This window comes from Cynocephalus volans, chromosome 4 (genome assembly GCF_027409185.1).
Source record: "Cynocephalus volans isolate mCynVol1 chromosome 4, mCynVol1.pri, whole genome shotgun sequence".
NCBI lineage: Eukaryota > Metazoa > Chordata > Mammalia > Dermoptera > Cynocephalidae > Cynocephalus > Cynocephalus volans.
In genome coordinates this window covers 34,310,819-34,327,352 of record NC_084463.1, presented here as the reverse complement: position 1 = coordinate 34,327,352, position 16,534 = coordinate 34,310,819, and the positions used below count along the sequence as shown (strand labels likewise).

General features: G+C 37.2%; 1 protein-coding gene across 1 annotated transcript in view; it reads right to left on the bottom strand.

Annotated features, from left to right (window-relative positions):
* The window catches only part of LOC134375210 (glutamine and serine-rich protein 1-like), an 824,919-nt gene that overhangs the window by 335,685 nt on the left and 472,700 nt on the right, over nucleotides 1–16,534 (bottom strand).

Genomic DNA, 16,534 nt, shown 5'->3' with positions numbered 1-16,534 from the left:
ATTTGCCAGTTTGATTATCACATGTCTTGCAGAGGACATTTTTGGGTTGAACGTGTTTGGAGATCTTTGGTCTTCCTGAATCTGAAGATCCATGACTTTCCCTATACCTGGGAAATTTTCTGCTATTCTTTCATTGAATAGGTTTTCAATGCCTTTTCCTTTTTCCTCCACTTCTGGAATACCCATGATTCAGATATTTGAGTGCTTAAGGTTGTCTGTTATTTCTCTTAGATTTTCTTCAATTGTTTAAGTTCTTTTTTCTTTTTTCTGGTCTGCCTGTGTTAATTCAAACAGCCTGTCTTCAAGGACAGAAATTCTCTTCTGCTTGTTCTAGTGTGCTGGTTAAACTCTCTGTTGTGTTTTTTATTTTATTGAATGAATCCTTCAGGTCCACAAGCTCTGCTACATTCTTTTTCAAGGCATTGATATCTTTGTACTTTTCTTCTTTCAGATCCTGTATATGTTTTCTCATTTCATTGTGTTATGTAACTGAGTTTTCTTGTATCTCATTTAGTTTCCTTAGAATTGTTACTCTAAATTACTTCTCAGTCATTTCAAAGACTTCCTGTTCTATATGATCTAGTGCTTGAGAGTTATTATTTCCCTTTGATGGTGATATGTTTTCTTCATTTTATGCATTTCTGGTATCTTTCCTTTGGTGTTTTTTCATTGTGGCAGTGAGTATCACAATTCACTCTTTTCAACCTGATGTCTGGCTTGGATCCTGAAGGGACTGCCTATTCTTGAAAGCAGGATCTACCCTGGGCTGGGGGTCCCATGGTGCCTGCCTGTTCTGGAACAACTGGCTCAGGGTGTGGTGGCTCAGAGGCTCTTTTGTCTCTCCCAGTGGTGAGGACAGGCCTGCACTGGAGGTCCTGCCCAACCTGCCTTCTCCAGTATGGCTAGGTCAGGGCGTGTGGGCCCTGAGACTCTTAAGCCTCTCTTGGCAGTGGGGACCAGCCTGGACTGGAGGTCCTGCCCTATCTGCCTTCTCCAGTGCAGCTGGCTCAGGGTGTGGTGGCCCCAAGGCTCTTAAGTCTCTCCCAGCAGCAGGAACCAGCCTGGGCTGGAGGTCTTACCCTGCCTGCCTTCTCTGGCGTGGCTGGCTTGGGGGTTGGGGGCCCCAGCTCTCTAAAGTGTCTCCCAGCAGCAGGGAATGGCCGAAGCTGGTGATCCCACCCTGCATGCCTTCTCTAGCACAGCTGGCTTGGGGTGTTGGGGATCGAAGGCTCTTAAGTCTCTCCCAGCAGTGGGGACCCGCCCAGGCTAGCAGTCCCACACTGCCTGCCTTTTACATCGTGGCTGGCTTGTGGTGTGGGGGCCCAGAAATTCTCAAGTCTCTCAAAGTGGTGGGGAGCAACCTGGACTGGGGTCCCGTGGCACGCAGTTCCTGCCAGTTCTGGCACATGTCTCAGGCCTTCTGTCATTGCTCCTTAATAGTTGCAAATTGGTTGTTCTGTGGGAGCAAGCAACACTGACTACTCTGCCATCTTGTCCAGAACCCAGGCCTCAATTATATATATATATATATAAGGTTTTTTTAAAGCATAATTTTTATAATGACTTCATATTGATGACTTTTTGTTTTAATTCAATTTCTACTGGATTACATCCTGAATATTATGAATGCTAAATTGTGAATATTCTGCATTCTTTTTTAATAAGTGTTTCTACTTATTAGCAGGTAATTTCTTGAGTGTTCTTGAACTGCCACATGTTTAATATGCAGCAGCTTCAGTTTTTGATCTTGTTTTGGCTGGACTCCTTTGAGTCATTCAGTGCATATGAGATTCAGAGGCAAGTCAGAGATGTGGTAGACAGCATTTGGCCTACTCTCTTTGTCTTTCACTTTAAAAATTTACTCAATGTTCATAGTTCCAACCCAGAAAGATTATGGGTGTTTCCATAACTATCTTCTCAAGTGTTATAAGCTCACCTCTCTGTGTTGCTGTAAAAATTGCACATATCCCAACACTAAAAGCTGTGATGGAAGAAACTCACTGGTTAACTCACTTCCTTATTCTTCTTTACTTTGCTTCTCCAAGTGAGCATCAGTTCTGTGCCAGATTCTACAACTGTTTATTTTCAAGCATTTTCAGGTGTTTACTTTTTGTATTATGTATAAGTTTCATATCTGCTTTCTTTCAAAGAAGAGAAACAGTCCAGAAAGGTTTCTTTCCTAGTCCATCATATTCAGAAGGGAAGCTTCTCTCCTGGAGAGACTGAACATGGACTTATCATATGGCCCAGCAATATGGTCCCTAGACACTTACCCAAATGATTTAAAACTTATGTTCAAACAAACCCTGCATATGAATGTTTAGAGCAGTTTTATTTATAATCACCAAAAACTAAAATCAACTAAGTAGTTTTTCAATAGATGAATGAATAAACAAAGAGTAGTTCAACCATACAATAGATATTATTCAGCAATAAAAAGTCATGAACTATTAATTTCACATAACAACATGAATAAATCTTGAATACATTTTGGTAAGTAAAAAAACAAGTCTGAAAGACTACATATTGGGTGATTCTAATTAAATGTCTTCCTAGAAAAGAGAAAGACAGAAAGCAGATCAGTGGTCACTAGAATTTAGGGGAAAATAGGTTGACCAAGTTAATAACAAGATACTTATTTTTAAATAAATTTTTATAATAGTTTTATATTTACAGAATCATTGCTAACATAATTTGGAAAGTTTACATAAACCACATATCTAGTTTCCCTTAATATTAGCATCTTACATTATTAGTATGGTACATCTGTTGCAATCTATGCATAACTATTGATGCGTTATTATGAATTAAAAACCGTACTTTCATTGAATTTTAAAATTAATTACTTGCCATTTTTATATCTCATATTGCTATCTAGTGTACTATATTACATTTACATTTATATTACATTTTTCAGATTTTCCTTGTTTCTGATAACCTTGAGAATTGAAGAAGTATTGTTCAGGAATTTTGTAGAATTTCCATCAGCTGAGATTTGTCTGGTGTTTTTCTCAAGATTGGACTGTTTTATTGATGTTCTTGGGTAAGAGACAACAAAAGTTAAGTGTCATTTTCATCCCATCTTACCAGGGTACATATCATCAACACACCTTATCACTGTTGATGTTAGTTACCCTGCTTAGTTAGTTTTTCAGGTTTCACAGTGGTAAATTTACTTATTTCCCCACCTTTCTACACGCTGCTCTTCAGAAGGAAGACACTATGTATAACCTACAAAATAAGGAATGAGAAATCATTTACATAACATCGCAGGAATAAAATACTCAGGATTCTGCATGGGAGATTTATCTCTTCTACCATTTATTCATTCATTCATATCAGTATAGACTGCAACTATCTATTATATTCTTCACGATATAATTCGGTACTACGTTATTTGGTTTATTGTTCAAGCTACTTCACCTTTGGACATTGGGAACTCTTTAAGTTGACTCCTGTGTCTTTCTAAAATATCCCCATCATTATGGGGCTTATTTATTTATTTATTTATTTGGTATCTTTGTTGACTGCTTCATTATTTTGTAGCTTAAAAACATGCATGATTCTCCAGGCTTATCTTGTGTATTTCCTGACATGGCTCTAGAATCAGATAGTTTCCTGTCCTTTGATCGTAAGATGGTATCAGAAGCCAAGATTCAGACCTTGGGTGTGCTCATTGCTACTGGTGTGTCATTGCCCTGTAGGTCCTTTCAACTGACAGAGCAAGAACATTTGCATATGATACTAATCTGCATGTATAAAATGTCCAAAAGTATTTCTATATGTAACCATCTTTATCTACATTAAACTAAACATGAATTTATATTTGTGCCACCATCTCTAATCCATTATAACATGTGTCACTCTAGCCTCTTCTCCTTGTTTATATGTGAACTCCTACTCCAACAGTGAAAACCTGGCTCCCTCAAAACACTATCCATTTACTTATGTATAGCAGTTACAGAAATATAGTGACAATGGGAAAAAACTTTATCAACTAGAGCACAGTGCTCATCTACAATTTTGTTCTTAATTAATTTTATGGACTCCAACGACTTCCAAAATTGCTTATATCAGCAATATTTCCCTTACCCACTTCAGTGAGATCAATTAATACATTTGTAATATTTACATATCTTTTGTCACATTCTGTATTTCATCCTGGGATAATCCAACCTCCTCTGTTATTTTAATAAATTTGGCATCCATTAAGGTTTACCCTTTGCTCTGTAAAGTTCTATTGGTTTTTACAATTGGGAGCAGGGCAGGGAGAGGAGCCGGTGCTCAGAAGGAGCAGCAGAGGTGGGGGTGGGTGCAGGGGAAGGAGGAGATGGGGGTGGGGATGGACGTGTCAGGATGGAAGAGGCAGAGAGAAGGGGAAAGGGGTGGGTGGTGAGGAGGCCTCATGGGCATTGTGGAGTCACAGTCTTGGAGAGAGATTGGTTGGACCCCTGGCCTGAGAGGAAGAAGAGCCCATGGAAGCAAAGGCATGAAGACATGGGAGGAACCTTGATTCTGGGCCTCAGGATCCCTGGGATTGATGGGGAGTTGGAAGGAAATGAGGGTCATAGAAGGAGAGGTTTCAGACAGGAGGGTCCTAAGATTAGGATGGGGTCTGGGACTGGGGGTCTCGTGGAGTACGGACACAAGGTAGGAGGGGTCTCTGAATAAAAAAGGTCATAGAAGGGGGTCCCAGAAATAGATGGGTCTGAGGTAAAAAAGGTTAGGGGTGATAGGAAGAAAGGGACAGAGACTGGGGTCTTAAGCAGAGAGAGGAGTAAGGTAGGGATTAGTGGCTAGAGGAAAGAGGGAGGCTAAAGTTGGAGTTTCCCGTAGAGAAGGTCAAAATACTCAATATCATTATAATGACAATATTCTCTATGTTGATCTAGATTCAATCCCAACCAAAATCGTTGCAAATGTTTTTGAAATTGGTAAGTCAATTCAAAAGTTTATATGATGATAGTCCCTATGGTTTTTACAAAATGCATTGAGGATGTTAGGAAATGACGAAGAAGATATCATTTAAACATCAACTCCGTAATGAATGTGGGCTGTAAAAAAGAAGTTGCTAGATGATAGAAACAAGATGTAGACAACATGGAGGGTATGCTGTTCAGGATATATGGAGAAGCAATAATTGAAAGCAAAACCAGAGACAAATGAGAGGAAATTTATGTCTCTCCTAGAAGATAAGACAATATTCCCAAGATCAAACTATGAAAATAAACCCTACTTTATCCCCAGACTGGAGAAGACCCTGCTGAGTTGCATTTTTACGTGGCTTTTAAGAGGAACTGTGTCTCTTATGATGCTCATAAGGATTCTACTGATAGCACTTGAGAACTGCTACAGACGTTAGGAATTAAGTCCTCTTGGGAACGTCCTACCGAGGCATCTCTGGCCATTAGGGAGCTTATCTTCACTGAAAACTGACTTGAATCCAGGGAGAGAGTAAGAGAAAGATAACAAAGTTCCATATCTTGGCTATTGTAAATAGAGCTGTGATGAACACGGGAGTGAAGGTATCCTTTCAATATGGTAGTAGGATCCAGCAGTAGGATTGCTGGATCGCATGGAGAAACCTGCATACTGTTATCCATAGTGGTTGTGCTAATTTACAGTCCCAGCAATGGTGTAGGAGTGTCCCGCCTTTTCTCCACATCCTCTCCAGCATGTTATCCTCTGTCTTTTTCATCATAGCCAGTCTAACTGGGGTGATGCAATTACTGAATGTGGTTTAATTTGCATTTCCCTGGTGATTAGTGATGTTGAGCATTTTTTTTAAGTGCATGTTAGCCATTTGTATGTCTTCCTTAGAAAAATGTCTATTCACCTCCTTTGCCCATTTTTTAATTGGGTTATTTTTTGTTTGTTTTGGGTTTTTTTTTTTTTTTTTTTTTTTTTTTTTTTTTTTACTGTACATTTGCTTGAGTTCTTCATATATTCTGGATGTTAATTCCTTGTCAGATGTATAGTTTGCAAATATTTTCTCTCACTGTGTAGGTTGTTGTTTCACTCTGTTGGTTGTTTCCTTTGCTGTGCAGGAGCTTTTTAGTTTGATATAGTCCCATTTACTTATTTTTTATTTTGTTGCTTGTGCTTTTGGGATCTTGTTCATAAAGTCTGTGCCCAGTCCTAGTTCCTGAAGTGTTTCCACTCTATTTTCCCTTAGTAGTTTTATAGTTTTGGGTCTTATACTTAAGTGTTTAATCCATTTGGAGTTGATTTTGATCTAATTTTGTTCTACATGTGGATATCCAATTTTCCAAGCAGCACTTATTGAAGAGGAAGTTTTTTCCCCAACGTTTTTGTTGCCTTTGTCAATTATCAATTGGCTATAAGTCTGTGGGTTGATTTCTGGTTTCTCTATTCTGTTCCACTTGTCTGAGTGTCTATTTTTATGCCAGTGCCATGCTGTGGAACCAACCTAAATGTCTACCGATGGATGACTGGATAAGGAAAATGTGGTGTATATATACACCATGGAATACTAGTCTGCCATAAAAAAGAATGAAATTCTGCCACTTGCAGTAAAATGGATGAGCTTGTAGAAAATTATGTTGGGTGAAATAAATCAGGCAGAGAGGGAAAAATACCACATGTTCTCTCTCATAAGTGGGAGCTAAGAGAGAAAGAAGGAAGGAAAGAAAGGCCACTGTGGTGTGCTGGACTTGCAGAGGGAGAGAACATACCTAGAATTGTGTAGTGGAGTGGGAGAGGGGAGAGAAGGAGGTTGGGGATTAATTGGGTGGGGGACATGGGGAATAATCACAATTTGTGGTAATGGGCATGCTAAAAGTATTGATCTTGGACACAAGTGTTGATCGTAAGCTACGTACTCCACGAATATGCATAACCAATAAAAATTTTTTAAAAAGATAACAAAAAGTATGATGTCTTATACTTTAAAAAAAAGTAAAACCCATGTTATAGATCCAAAGTCAGAGGACTGTGTCTCTTATTGTTCCTATTAGAACTTAACTGAAATTATTAGACTCCATTTAAAGATTTCATAGATGTAGAATTAAATTTAAGTTATTCCATGCTTTAGAAGCAAAAGAATATCTTAGGATTCAATAGTCACATATAAGAAATAATTTAAAGGTCAATGGAGAGTTTATTCTAATGAGACACAGAGAGATCTCTTTTGTTTCATTGGAGGTATGGGGAGTGGCATTAATTATCAGATCTAAAATGGGACTTAAGAGAAGGGTCTCCAAGGATTTGGAATCTGAGAAATGAAAATTACGCACAGCTAAAAGTCTGATATCCCAGGAGACTCCCATGTAGTCTATGAAGTTCCATTTGTTACTGCTTTAAAAGATTTACCTCTTCTTAGGAAGTTAATTGCCAGAAACATAAGACCTCAAGCACCCTCCTAGAACTTGGAGACTCCACAAAAGAAACCAATACTGATGTGTAGAGGAGAGGTACTCAATCAAAGTCATCAGGAGTTTGAATGGGGTAGGGCTAGGGGTGGGGCTTGAAACAGAAATCTGGGAACACACGGGAAAACATTTACAGTGTTCTCTGGCTCTTGCTATGACTTGAAGACAGAACTTTCTTTTTATAACAAAACTGTGAAGAGATAAGAAGCCCTAAATTACTTAGATATTTTATTTTTCCTTCCTTCTCCCCTGAAATTATATTGAAATCTAGAAACCTTTGGGAAATCATTCTTACCATTCTTTTTCTGTATATGTAGTTCTTATTGACCTTACTTGATAACAGAAACATCGAAAACTGTAAAGATGCCATACGACTGCTGTCTCCTCTTCTCTCTCTCTTTCCGTCTGTCTCCATACAGCACACAGGTTGATGACAGAGAAACCACGATGGATGATTTGCTAGTTTGGAACTAGCTCTCATGGTTTGTAACATGGCTGTAAGTTTTATATGCCTCAGCAGGTGAAACAGGTGGCCTTAAGATCCAGGTAAGTGATTTGTTATTTTGTTCACGTTGTTATGAGTCAGGCTCTTCATTATTGCTGTAAAGCTAGAGCCAGTGCTGTCTTTCTCCAGCAAACACACCCAAAGTTTGCAAAAATAGTGGGAAATTTTCCTTTGTTTATGAGTCTTTTCAACTTTAAATTACTTTTTAATTTACTCCTCAGAAAATCACTTTTACTGAAATGAATGGGTTCTATGAAGATTGTCCTGGAAAAGCTCTGTCCATTCTTGCTAACTCTTTTAGTTAATGGAGGTAGAGATGGAGATAGACAGAGAGATAGAGAGATAAAATATTTAAATGGTCTGCTTACATTCGGTTCCAGATGAAAAATTGCTTTTTCTGTATCAAGTGTTCTGTATCCTCCAAAATACTTTGTTCCTGCACTACCTCATTCTCCCCAAGCAATGTGTTCCTCTCTCTATCTCTTCTCTTTACATTTCTTTATTTCCACTTATATCTTTGAATTTATGAAATAGTGTGTTCAGTGTTCATGTTATGTAATTGCATGCACCACTGTTCAACATAATAAATTGTTATTTATTTACCCCAGACTATGATTGCCAAATTATGGAAAGTGTATACCTAATGTGCTTAGCTGTTCCTTAATCTCATATGACCCAATTTCTGATCCTGGTGCACTGCTCACTTTTTCCCCTTATAATTCACCACTGCTGTTGTAATAAAGATTATTTTCTTAGTCACTTCAGGAAAATCTTTGAAGCACATGATACTGTTTCTCAGCACCTTTTGCTTGAAACTAGTTGATTCTTCATCTGAGGTTCACATCTTTTTTTAACCTCATAAAACCACATCACATTTTCAGTTCATTTTCTCATTCCTTTTGGTCCTCTGTCTTTTATGTTATTATCCTTTGCTTTAAATTAGAAATAAAATAAATTTAATGCCTATTTCTTGTTAGTTGCTATTTCCTCTGCCATTTTCAGAAATTTTTGCTATTAATTTGTTACCCTGGAAAACAAAGTATGATATCAGGGTATTAAAAAAATAGGTTCTTATTTCTGTAAGTGGGTTTGATAGAGGTCTTGTCTAAAGTTCAGGGACGTGACAGAAAGGTTCATGTTGGGCATCTATTAAATATTTTAAATTATTTTATTTACATATGCACATATTTCAACATTAAAATTTGATTTTATTTTCCTATTAATATGCTGCTTAGAACTGGTGATGGCCCTGCCGCCTCGAACCAGCATCGTGCAGGTGAGCCGGCTGGCACCAGCCAGCCAGCCAGCAGAACCTTGTGGCTCCACATGGCCCCTCAACCCACCACCATGGACCCAGGCATGTGGGAGCTCCAGGCCCTGCCCTGCCACCCTGAATTGGCACCATGCAAATTATCCTGCTGGCAACATCCAGCCAGCAGAACCGCATGGCTCCCTGTGGCCCCTCATCCCACTTCAGACCCGGGGGGAGAGCAAGCCTAAGGATCCAACCCACTGAGTTTGGCCCAGCAGGACCCCATGCATTAGGGGCTCATTCTACGACCACGGAGTCTCGAACGGGAACCAAGTTGGTTTAACATAACCACCACCACACCTACTTTCAAACAAATACAGTTCACCCCCCACCCCCCGCAGTAGCAACCAAGGCCACTACACAGCCAACCTCAGCATAATAGAAGAAGCAAACCCCCTACCAAATGACCAAGCATCAGCAAAAAAACGCTAGAAGTACAAACAATAAAGAAGAAATGACACCACCGAATGGATACAGTAATGCCCCAAAGTCAGACTCCATGGAACAGGGAATCCTTGAAATGTCTGAAAAGAATTTCAAGTAATGATCTTAAGAAAACTTGAAGATATAAAGGAAGACTCAATTAGAGAACACAATGAAACAAGAAAAAACATTCAGAATATGGAGGAAATCTACAAAGAGATTAATACCATAAAAAAGAGTGTAGCAGAACTTCTAGAAATGAAAGTTTCACTCAATGAAATAAAAAAAAAAAAAAAAAACTGAGAGCTTGAGCAGCAGGGTAGAACAAGCAGAAGAAAGAATTTCAGAGCTTGAAGATGGTCTTTTTGAAATAACTCAGGCAGACAAAAAAAAAGAAAAAGGAATTTAAAATAATGAGGAAAAGCTAAGAGAGATAGCGACAATCTCAAGCGCTCTAACATCTGACTTGAGGGAATTCCTGAAGGGCAGGAGAAGGGAAAAGGTATTGAAAACCTACTCAAGGAAACAGTAGCAGAAAACTTCCCAGATGTATGGTGAGATACAGACCTTCAGATCCAAGAAGCTCAAAGGTCACCACACAGATTCAACCCAAAAAGATCCTCCCCAAGACATATTATAGTTAAATTTGCAAAGCTCAAATACAAAGAGAGAATTCTACAAGCAGCAAGGGAAAAGCATCAGGTCACTTATAGGGGAACCCCCATCAAAGTAACAGCAGACTTCTCAACTGAAACCCTATAGGCCAGAAGAAAATGGAACAATATATTCAAAATACTAAGGGCAAAAAACTGCCAGCCAAGAATTCTTACCCAGCAAGGCTCTCCTTCAGAAATGAAGCAGAAAAAGTGTATTTCCCAGACAAAGTTTATTTCCACGACCAGCCCTGCAAGAAATTCTGAAGGGAGTCATTCATCTGGATTCTGAATAATGGTGACCATCATCACAAATCCACAAGCAAGAGCAAAACCCACAATTAAGACAAAAATACCAGCAAGAAAGAGAAAGAAGCTAAACCATTCCACCTTAAATCCTCAAGTCACATTGGAGAAGAGAAATAAAAACTGAAATAATGATCAAAAGATATTTAAACCACCTAATTAGCAATTAAAAGATAGGAATTAAACAGCACTTTTTAATAACTACTCTAAATGTGAATGGACTAAACTCCCCACTCAAAAGACACAGACTAACAGACTGGATTAAAAAGGTAGACCCAAGTGTGCATTGTCTTCAAGAGACCCACCTCACCTGTAAAGACACTCATAGACTAAAAGTGAAGGCATGGAAAAAGATATACCATGCAAATGGAAACCAAAAACAAGCAGGAGTAGCTATTCTTATATTGGACAAAATAGACTTCAAACCAAGAAACATTAAAAAGATAAAGAAGGCCATTATATAATGATAAAGGGAACTATCCAGCTAGAAGACATAACAATTATAAACATATATGCACCCAATAATGGAGCACCCAGATATGTCAAGCAAACACTCTCAGACCTAAAGAAGGAGATAGGACCTAATACATTAATAGTGGGTGACCTGAACATCCCTCTCTCAGTATGGGACAGGACTTCCAGGCAACAAGTCAACAAAGAGACACAGGATTTAATCTACACCCCAAACCAACTGGACTTGGCAGATATATACAGAACATTTGATCCAACAGCTAAAGAATACACGTTCTTCCCACCAGATCATGGTACATTCTCCAGGATAGACTGCATATTAGGTAACAAATCTAATCTTGGCAAATTTTTAAAAAATGAAATCATTCCAACAATCTTTTCAGACCACAATGGACTAAAACTGAAGGTAAACAATAAGCAAATCACTGGAAGATATAAAAAATACATGGAAAATAAATAATAGGCCCCTTAATGACCTATGGGTCCAAGAAGAAATTAAACAAGAAATCAAAAAAGTTCTGGAAACTAATGAAAATAAATATATATCATACCAAAACTTGTGAGATACTGCAAAAGAAGTACTAAGAGGGAAATTTATAGCAGTAAGTGCTAATATAAAAAAATGGAAAGACTCCGAATAAATGACCTAACGCTATGCCTCAAGGAACTTGAAAAACAGCAATAATCAAAACCTAAAGGCAGTAGATGGATAGAAATAATATCAGAGCAGAACTAAATGAAATAGAGACCCAAAAAACAATAGAAAAGGGTAACAAAACTAAAAGTTGTTTTTTTTTTGTCAAGATAAACAAAATAGACACACAGTTAGCTAGATTAACAAAAAAGAAAGAAAGAAAAAGAAAAAGAAGAGAGAAGACCCAAATAAGAAAAATCAGAAATGAAAAGGGAGACGTTACAACTGACAACACAAAAATACAAAGAATCATTAGAGGCTATTATAAAAAACTGTATGACAACAAATTTGAAAATCTGAAAGCTATGGATAAGTTTCTAGACACATATAAATTACCAACACTGAACCAAAAAGAGATAGAAAACCTGAACAGACCAATAACAAGCAAGGAGATTGAAGCAGTAATTAGCAATCTTCCAACAAAAAAAAGCCCAGGTCCAGATGGCTTTACAGCTGAATTCTATCAAACTTTTAAAGAGGAGTTTATACCAATTCTCATGAAACTGTTCCAAACAATTGAACCAGACTCTACTCTCCCAAACTCCTTTTATGAGGCCAACATAACTCTGATACCAAAACCAGATAAAGACACAAAAAAAGAAGAGAATTACAGAGCAATATCCTTGATGAACCTAGATGCTAAAATCCTCCACAAAATATTAGCATTAGAATACAGCAACATATTAAAAAAATTATACACTATGATCAATTGGGATTCATCCCAGGGATGCAAGGATGGTTCAACATATAAAAGTCAATAAATATGATACATCACATCAACAAGCTCAAGGACAAAGACCATATGATTATCTCAATAGATGCTGAAAAAGCATTTGACAAAATTCAACATTCCTTCATGATAAAGACTCTCAAGAAATTAGGTATAGAAGGAAAATATCTTAACACAATAAAAGCCACTTAAGACAAGCCCACTTCCAGTATTACTCTGAATGGGGAAAAATTGAAGGCCTTCCCTTTAAGGACAGGAACAAGACAAGGCTGTCCACTCTCACCACTTCTATTCAATACAGTGCGGGTGGTACTAGCTAGAGCAATCAGGCAAGAGAAAGAAATAAGGGAATCCAGATTGGAGAAGATGAAGTCAAACTTTCCCTATTTGCAGATGACATGATACTATATATAGAAAAACCTAAAGACTCTATCAAAAAACTCTTACAGCTGGTTAATGACTTCAGTAACATTGCAGGATACAAAATAAATGCCCAGAAATCAGTAGCATTTATATACTCAAATAATGAATTAGCAGAAAGAGAAATAAAGGAAGTTAGCCCATTTACAATTGTCACCAAAAAATTACGATACCCAGGGATCAATTTAACCAAGGAGGTTAAAGACCTATACAATGAGAATTACAAACCACTTCTGAAAGAATTTAAAGAAGACACAAAAAGATGGAAATATATTCCATGCTCCTGAATTGGAAGAATTAAAATTGTGAAAATGTCTATACTACCCAAAGTGATCTACAGATTCAATGCAATCCCATCAAAATACCACGACATTCTTCACAGAAATGGAAAAAACAATCTTACCTTTCATTTGGGAAAACAAAAGACCCCAAATAGCCAAAGCAACCCTTAGCAAAAAAATAAAATAAAATAAAAATAATGCCAGAGGCATAACTCTGCCTGACTTCAAATTATACTACAAAGCTGTTGTAATCAAAACAGCATGGTTCTGGTATAAAAATAGACATTCAGACAAGTGGAGTAGAATAGAGGACCCAAAAATCACTCCTCAGGCTTATAGCCATCTGATATTAGACAAAGGCAACAAAAATCTACATTGGGGAAAAGATTGCCTCTTCAAAATGTGGTACTGGGAAAACTGGATATTTATATATGCAGAAGAATGAAACTAGATAAGTGTCTCTCACCATACACTAAAATCAACTCAAAATGGATTAAAGACCTAGGTATCAGACCCAAAACCATAAAATTACTAAGGGAAAATGTAGGTGAAACATTTCAGCAATTCGTTCAGGGCACAGGCTTTATGAACATGAGCCCAAAAGTATAAGCAGCAAAAGAGAAAATAAACAAATGGGACTATATCAAACTCAAAAGTTTCTGCACAGCAAAAGAAACAATCAACATAGTGAAAAGACAACCTACAGAGTGGGAGAAAATTTTTGCCCACTATGCATCTGACAAGGGACTAGTATCCATAATATACATAGAACTCAAGCAATTATACAGTAAAAAAATAAATGACTCAATTAAAAAATGGGAAAAGGAGCTGAATAGATATTTTTCAAAGGAAGACATACAAATGGCTAACAGATATGTGAAAAAATGCTCAACATCACTAGTCATCAGGGAAATGCAAATTAAAACTACATTGAGATACCACCTCACTCTAGTTAGACTGAATATGATCAAAAAGATGCTGAATAACAAATGCTGGCAAGGGTGTGCAGAGAAGGGAACACTACTGAACTGTTGGTGGGAATGTAAATTAGTACAACCAATTTGGAAAACCATTTGGTGGTTTCTCAAACAACTACAGATAGATCTTACATATGATCCAGCAATCCCTCTCCTTGGTATATATCCAGTGGAATGGAAATCATCATGTTGAAGAGATACTTGCACTCCAATGTTTACTGCAGCTCTGTTTTTACAATAGCCAGGATATGGAACCAACGTAAATGTACATTAATAGATGATTGGATAAGGAAACTGTGGTATATATACACTATGGAATACTACTCTGCAATAAAAAAGAAAGAAATACTCCCATTTGCAACAACCTGGGTGAACCTGGAGAAACTTGTGTTGAATGAAACAAGCAAAGCACAGAGGGATAAATACCTCATGTGCTCACTCATTTGTGGGTTCTAAGAAAGGAAAGCAGGAAAAAAGACCGCAGTAGTACCATGATCCAACAGAGGGAAGGAACATTCCTAGGGCTACAAATTGAAGTTGAGGGGAGAGGGGGAGTGGGAGGGAGGTTGGGGAATAATTGGAAGGGGACAAAGGGTACAAAAGCAATTTCTGGTAATGGGTATGTCCCTAGTATGAATCTGGCCCCCACAACATGGGCAGGAGGGGGGCAATCAGCTTTGTATTTCATGAATGTTCAAAATAAATAAATAAATAAACAAACAAACAGTAAATTTTTATAGATAAACATGATTGTTAAAGAATAAAAATAGATAAAATTTCACATAGCATGGACAAAAATAAAAATTATTACAGATTCTAATTTTTATAAGGATCCAGTTTATTCATGTACTTTTCAAATTTGGTAGATTATTATTATTCAATTGGATCGATGTAAGAAATAAATAATAATTCTAACTCTTCATATGTAACAGCAAAAAAAAAAGAACTAGGTGACTTAAAATTACTTTTTTATGAGATAAAAATAGAAAATACTGGCTTTGGGGGTTTTTGTAAATGTAACCTACTCCAAATAGAGTCATAATATTGAAGTATAGTAGGATTTTATATTAAAAATGTTAATAATTTTGTTTGATTTTGAAAACAGTAGGGATGGCTTTCAGATGTTAATACAAATATTGGTTTTATTAATAAAAATATGTCTACATTATGAGAAGCAAACTGCAATGGTCAAATCATATGCCACTTGTATATATCTTAGTTTCCACTTCTTGGAATTACAGTTTAATAAGAGATAAAGTAAATGGAACTTGTCAAAAGTTGAGTAATCACTACATTGAAAGGTGTAGAAGCCACATAAAGAACTCATGGAAAGACTATTTTTTCACGTGGAGAGGAGAAACATCAAAGTAGGAGCACAGGAACCTTCAAAATCTGACTCCTTGTCACAAAGAGAATGAGTAAATACTGCTCTTGTTTGAGTTGTACAAACACTGTGAAATCTGGAGTAGTCAAATAATTAAGACAAATAATAATTAACCTTAAACTGAATGAAAGTCTTTCCATGGCTAGATGAGTCTAAATAGGATGATAATTATGTATTTTAATTTTCCTTAGCTTTCAAAACAAACACTATGACATGGTGACCCCGCACATAAACACCATGGGGAGACCATCAATACAGTGGCAGTGATGAACTCAGGGCTGGACCTCTGGGAGGTCTGACTGGGAGCAGGGAAAGGCTGGCAAGGAAGCTTCCAGGGGTGATGGAAGAGTCCTCACAATTTCTGTAATTAGCACACAATTGCAGCCATATGTCTCAGAGGATGGCTTTCACTTATGGAGGTTAAAGAAAATTACTTTTTGATTTTAGTATTCACTGAAAAAGCCTCAAACATTGGGGGGGAAAAGGCTGGAAAGAAAAGAGGTGAAAAAATTGTCATTAAAGTGGTGTTAAAGTAAAATATACAGAGGCTGTAAACACGAGGGTGACCTGAAGTGGGAAAATATGGCCAAAGATCTCCCTCACACTGGGTTGTGTAGGGGTCTGAGATGATAAGTCCTGCGTGCCTTTGACATAGGAGGACACACTGCTTCTCTAGTAAATGCAGTAGATATCGTTAACATTTCTTTTTTTTTTTTTTAGTCTTTGTTGTTTGTTAAATCCTTTCTAGAATATTATGTTAATCATCTGGCTTAATGTCAGGTTTTGCTCTTTTCATTGAAAAAAGCTGTATACATTTGAAAATCAGTTTGTCAAAATCTCTTTAGTAGCCTTCTACTTTTTTGTACTATGCCAGATATCTTCATTAAAGAAACAAGAAATACTATAATAACATTTTCACCAAAGAATTAAACTTTTTGTTTAAAAAATGGGGAAACAACCTTAATATCCTTCAATGGGAAGAGGATA